We start from the raw sequence: 6,581 nt of genomic DNA, 5'->3' as shown, positions 1-6,581 counted from the left end.
GCCGCCCTGCCCTCCGCGGCCTCGCGTCCGCCGCCGCCGCCGCCGCTGGACAGCTACTGCCGGACAGTCGCCGGAGGATGCGACGCAGTGCAGGTCACTAGGGCCGCTGGCCAACCGCCGCGGGAACTAACCGCTGGCCGGGGAAGGGAGGCCGGGCGGTCGAGGCCCGAGGGCTGAGGGGGCGGCCTGAGGGGCTGTGGGCCGGGCGGCGTGGGCAGGCCGGAGGTGGACACACGGCCTGAGGCGAGGGCGGAGGATCTGGTGGCTGGGAGGACTCGGCCTGAAGCGTCGGCCGGACGCGCACGACCGGCGACGGCTAACGGGGCGGCGGGCGCGCGGCCATGTTGGGCCCGCTGGCCGGGGCTGCACCTGTGCCGGGCCGGCGGGCGGCCGCCTTTGTTCCCGCGGCGCCGGGCGGGACGAGCGGGCCTTTGTGCGGCGCGGGGCGCGGGGCCGGGAGGCGCGGTGGGAGGGGCGGCCGGGTGGACCAAGAGGCGCTTTTTGTGTGCGGAAGCGTCCGGCGTTGACATTCGGGGCGCCGGCCGTTGGTCAGTGCGGCGCCGCGGTCGCCGGCCCTTGCGTGGCCTCGCAGGTGGAGACGAGGCTGGCTGGACCCGCGGACCCGCCCGGGGCTGTGGCCGCGCCTCATGGGGCGCGCTCCCTCGCTCGGGATGCAGCTCACAGCCTAGAAGGCGCAGGGCGCGGCGAGCCGGACCGTGGCGACCAAGCGGCTGCCTACTGCCTTGGTTTAAATCTCTAAATCTCAGCATTTAAAAGATGCTTGGGTTTGACTTTCGGTGAGGAGAAACTGGATGAGGATATTGCTTAGGACCCATTGCAACACTGAGCTTTTCTCCCTTCTCAGCTCAGGACGAGGTTTGACATTGACGACGAAACGGTATGAAATCGGATGTTCTGACAGGAATCATTTCCAGGTAGATAATTGGGGTGTGCGTGTGTTATAACGGACCCCGTAAGGAGACCAGTCCGATACCGAGCGAGTTCAGAACTAGGGGAGAGAAGTGCCTGAGTACTGCCAGCCTACTCACAGACTTTGAAGGCCTTGGCTTTTAAAGGCATTAAATTTCAAGATTGTGCATGGATTATATCCTATTCCATGTATTTGAAATAAGATCATCACTACAGAAAAGTTTATGAAACATTTCAGGAAGCTGAGACTTTGAACTCCTACCTTTCCCATGTTTTAAATTCTGGTTACATATTTAAGTTGATGTATATATATATATATATATATATATACACACACACACACACACATATATGTATACACATATACGTATGCACACACACATATATACACACGTGCATATATATGTATATGCACAGTTACTAAAAGCAGCACGGAGGGAGAAAGTCCTGTAAATACTGCTTTTTCTGTGTGTTCTCCTATTCCCCAGACCTAGAGTTCAAATCTTAAGTGCTGGCCAGGGACGAATAAGGTCCATGCCGTATACACTTTGAGTCATTTCCTTTTCTTCCCTTCCATTTTCTCTTCTGCCCAGCGGCCTTCATTTTTGGGTTGATGGCTTGTAGTATGTGGACTTAATATTTGCTTGTGGATTTGTGTACGTTTTTGTGAATGACTCTTAACATATTCAGAACAAAAATCCTCCCATTTTGGCCTCTGATTATAAGGGTCAACATTCCATTTTAAAGAGTATTTAGATAATTAATTTAATTTCAAAATACTAATGGACAATTCTTATGTCTTCACAGATGGGATGTGTTCATTTTAATGTTATAAACTATCATAACGAAGTTTGTGGAGACATACAGAGAAAAACAGTCGGACTTCAAGTGAGATTACTAAGTTGTTTTACGCAGCCAAGCTGTATGGGGCTGTTAAGCCACTGCAGAAATGTGAGGAACCAAAAGAAGACTTAAGTCAGAACTGCAGAATGAGTCAGGCGTTAGAGACCCTGTGGGTTACCTCAGGGAGGAGTCTAGCTTTTCATCTCTTCAGGCATCCTTTCCAAGAAGAACTCAGGCTTTAAAAAGGTTTACTCACATGGCAGAATGTGAACTAATTAGTTACTTCCTTTTTTACAGTTTTGACAATTCAGTGTAAAACGTGAATGTAGGTGGAATTAGACTAAGAAGTGCTGGTGAGAAGATAGGAAACACTAGTTAAATGTGCCCTATATGAGCTGTAAAATTGAGTCTCCTTACCCAGTAATTGCACATGTAAAAAACTGCTAAAATAATCTGAAGAATATAATTTGAATATATTATTCTTTTTAATTTAGCAAGTAACTTTTTTGCTGAATTACAACTTGGTAACAAGTGGTGAGAATTGAAAGTAGATTAGAGACATGGTCTTGATAAGTAGTTATGGCTGGCCTAAAACTTGCTATGTAGACTAGGATAGCCTTGAACTTGGAACAGTCTTTGTGTACTGAAATTACAGGCATGAAATGCCCAGGTATTGTGTATATGTGTTGCAGGCTGAGCCCTTGACCACTGAGCTACATTTTTATATTGTTTTTTTTTTTTTTTTTTTGAGGAGATAAGTATCTTGGTTCCCTGACTGCACTCTCCTCTTTCTCCATAGTCAGTAAAATCAGAGTCTCTCTCTTCCCAAATTTGTGGTGTTCTGTCCTCACTCGGGGTCTTCGTGCAGGTTGTTTGGCATGGGCCACTGATTGTTGTCACTTTCATAGCACAACACATAGCCTTTAATAACCTCACCTTTTGGATAAGTTCTTGGATATGGGACTCTTGTTAGTCTTGGACTCCCTGGCTTCTGCTTTCAACTTTTCATGTCAGAAATTCAGTTAAACTACTAAGTAGGCATATGGCTTAGGGTAAGCAACCCATTTAATGTTAGTATATAACCTCTTTGCCTTTCTTTAAGTCATATTGGAGTAGAAAAGTTTCAGAAAGCTGAATATGGAAGAGAAAGAATTGAGCTCTTAGCTTGAGTTTCACCCTGGAAGCCAAGCCCTGCGGTTCCTACCTCTTTTGTTTGGAAGGCTCTTGTAGGTAGACTACTTCTTGGGGCTTCCCTTATCTTTATCTGGTCTCTCTTCTAGCTAAATAATTAACAAATAAATAAATATTTTAGCTAATGAGGCCAGCCTCTGTTTGCTAGTTTTTGCTCATCATGCTAAATGGAGATAAGTTTTTGAAACATTGCAAGTATATGAGTGCAGTAAATGACAAAAAGCAAGAGTTTCTGTTTTCTTGTTGATTTCTCTGTATCACTGAGTTAGGAAAAAAAAGAATATAAAATATAGAACTATAAAAGCAAAAGGAGTCACTTATGCAAGTAGATTAGGCTCAGTTTGCCTATCAGTATGGTTTGTTAGTTTCTCTGGAAATTGTTATTTATAGTGAATATTGTGGGAGACAAGAGATTTAATATTAGTCCCTGGAGATCTGACACACCTCTTCTGGTTTTCTCTGGCATCAGACATGCATATGATGTATATACATACATGGAGGCAAAAGGCTTATCCACATAGAATAATAAATCTTAAAAAATTTTAATTAAAAAGATTTATGTATGTGTTTGTGTGAATGTAGACTGGGTGTGTTTGCTGCTCTGGAACTGGAGTTAGAGGTGGTTGTGAGCCTCCTAACATGGATTTTGGGAAGCAAACTTGGGTGTTTGGGAAGAACTGCGAGGGCTCTTAACACTATTTCTCTGGCTTCCATTTGTCGTGTGTTTGTGTGTGTGTGTGTGCGCGCACGCACGCACACACGTGCACACAATTAGAGGTCAGAAAACAGTTTTCAGAAGTTCTTCCACTGTGGGTTCTAGGTTTGAACTCAGGGCACCAGGCTTGTACTTTTGTTATTTTATTTGCTTAGACATCTTGTCAGCCCCATCCCATCTCTTTTTGCCATGTTTCCTCTTGGTTAATTTTTATTCCTGTTTCCTACCTTGTATGCATACTCTGCCATGTGTACATGAGTTTTTTCCTATTAAATTCCTTCACTATATCTTAGCTTGAGCCTCATACTGGAAGCCTGTTTTAGAAGCAGCCTGTTTGGAAAGGCTCTTGTAGGTAAGATTTTAGTATTTGTATATTCCCTTATTTTATTATCTGGTCTCTTACTATCATCTGTTCTAGCTATACCCCTTGCCTGCCCTAAACCCTAATCCTGCTGTACCTCAGAATACTATTTGTTCTCTCTGGAGAGTTTTACAAACCTTTGTGTCACTTGATTTTTATCCTCAGAGGCTTTTGCTCAAACTTCTTAGGCACTGTTGCTGACTACTAGTTTACTCCCTTGATGCTGGGTGTGGTTGCTCATTCTTTTAATCCCAGCTCCCAGGAGGCAAAGGTAGAAGAATCTCTGAGATCAAGACCATCCTAGCCTACTTAGTGAGCTCTAGATCAGCCAGGACTACATAGTGAGACCCTGTCTCAAAAAGCAAACAGACTTAACTTGTCTGGCATTCCCTTCAGTCTTTTCTCTCTCTCTCCCTCTCTCCCTGGTTTTTTGAGACAGGATTTCTCTGTAGCTTTGGAGCCTGTCATGGAACTTGCTCTTTAGACCAGGCTGGTCTCGAACTCACAGAGATCCATCTGCTTCTGCCTCCGAAGTGCTGGGATTAAAGGTGTGCGCCACCACTACCTAGCTCTTGTGTGATATCTTAAAGTGATGTGGATGAAAGGATTGTGTGAGTGTAATTACTTGTCTTGGTATATGAGAAGAAAGGAGAGCAAGCACTGGTAACAGAGGTCAGTGAGGAGGTCTGTAGACCAGGACTAGAGTAGAGTACTAGACATAAGAGATGGGAGTAGGAAGAAAGCACAGATGCAAGAGTACGAGCTGATGTGTATGTGTTTTTAAGTTACTTATTTGTGTGTGTGCCCTTATGTGCTCATGCCACGATTCATATGTCACCATGCCGTGGTGTGCATGTAGAGATTAGAGGACGGCTACCAGTTGTCTCTGTCTACTGTGTGGAATGCAGGAACCAGACTCAGGTTGTCAGGCTTGGTGACAAACACCTTTACCTCTTGAGCTGTATCTTGGATCCTGAATGTACTTTTGAAAGGCTGGAAAGGTAAAAAGGAAAAGTGGCCAGATATTACGGTAATTATAGTATGAAAATTGGTTAGTATTGGCCCATTTTTACCTTGCTATAAACCAGTCAGACTGAAGAAGGGCCTAGTTTGTGACCTACCTTTGTTCTTTCTGAAAGGAGGCTTTGATCTTTTTGTTTTGGAAAGTACCCTAGATCCCTCCTAGTGTTCCCAGGGTAATCAGAAGAATCTTTAGGTTGGAGGATTCCCTTTATTCCTGGACCATCATCTAGTTAGTCCTTTGTTGTTTCAAGATTACAGGGTCGGGCTGCCCATCTCTCTTTAAAAAAAGCTTGATTTATTTCTTGAACTTCAGTGGTATTTTTACTTTTTTTTTTTTTGAGACTGGGTTTCTCTACGGCTTTGGAGCCTGTCCTGGAACTAGCTCTGTAGACCAGGCTGGTCTCGAACTCACAGAGATCCGCCTGCCTCTGCCTCCCGAGTGCTGGGATTAAAGGCGTGCTCCACCATTTGCCCGGCATATTTTTACTTTTTATTTATTAGATTTTTTGTTTGTTTTTCGAGAAAGGGTTTTTTGTAGCTTTGGAGCCTGTCCTGGAACTAGCTCTTGTAGACCAGGCTGCCCTTGAACTCACAGAGATCCACCTGCCTCTGCCTCCCGAGTGCTGGGTTAAAGGTGTGCGCCACCACCACCTGGCTTATTTATTAGATTTTATTTATGTGTATGGGTGTTTATTTCATTTGTATGTTTGTACATGGGTCATGTGTGTGTCTGGCACCCACAGAGATCAAACGAAGTCATTGGATCCCTGGGACTAGAGAGAGTTATTGGTGTTTGTAAGCTACCATGTTGGTGCTGGAAATAACCCAGATTCTCTGCAAGAGCAGCAAGTCTCTTAACTGCTGAGCCATCTCTCAAGCCCCCTGCAGTAGTTTTGAATGGCTCAGATCTTGTCTCTGGAAAGCCTGCTTTCACTGGTGTTTCATATTTGGAACTGAAGCCCAGATATACCAGATGTACTTGTGCCAAACTTGTTATGGTTGTGTTAGGCCTCCAGCATATTGTCCAGGTTTCCGTATTCTTTTAAAACAGTTCTTCAAGGGAAGGATCCTGTCTGGTAGCACCTGGATATAGAAGGGACTCAGTTAACAATTGGAGGCCAGTTTGGGGTATTTTCCTAAGGATTTTTATTTCATATGATTGTAGAGGTTTAGTCCCCCCCCCCCCAATTAGAAATAGAGGTTTGGAAGGGTGCGGCGGCACATGCCTTTAGTCCCAGCACATGGGATGCAGCAGCAGATGGATGGATCTCTGAGTTCGAGGTCAGCCTGATCTATAAAAATCGAGTTCCATAACAGTCAGGACTGTTACATGGAGAAATTTTGTTACAAAAAAGTAAAAAAGAAAATGAGAAAGAAAGAAAAATAAATAGGTTTGTATTGCTTCCTTTTAAAGATTTGAAGTTAGATGTTTATATCATCTATGTGGAGCTTTGTTCTATGCAGCTTAAAAAAACCCCTTTTATTGTATGTATGTGTGTGTGTGTGTGTGTGTGTGTG

At 44.5% G+C, this 6,581-nt stretch overlaps 1 protein-coding gene across 5 annotated transcripts in view; it reads left to right on the top strand.

Moving 5' to 3' along the window:
• The first annotated feature begins 6 nt into the window (after positions 1-6).
• Nsd2 (nuclear receptor binding SET domain protein 2) overlaps positions 7-6,581 on the top strand; it is a 69,785-nt gene continuing 63,210 nt past the window's right edge. For 2 of the 5 annotated variants that reach the window (XM_013353367.2, XM_013353370.2), the window contains exons 1-2: positions 7-93; positions 866-935. The gene's annotated coding sequence lies outside the window, so the exon portion shown is untranslated. Of the gene's footprint in view, positions 94-540; positions 936-1,737; positions 1,819-6,581 lie in introns of those variants that run through there. The other 3 variants (XM_026788739.1, XM_013353369.2, XM_013353368.2) reach the window with 3 other exon arrangements.

This window comes from Microtus ochrogaster, unplaced genomic scaffold (assembly GCF_000317375.1).
Source record: "Microtus ochrogaster isolate Prairie Vole_2 unplaced genomic scaffold, MicOch1.0 UNK6, whole genome shotgun sequence".
Classification (NCBI taxonomy): Eukaryota; Metazoa; Chordata; class Mammalia; order Rodentia; family Cricetidae; genus Microtus; species Microtus ochrogaster.
This window is presented reverse-complemented; position numbering and strand designations above follow the sequence as displayed.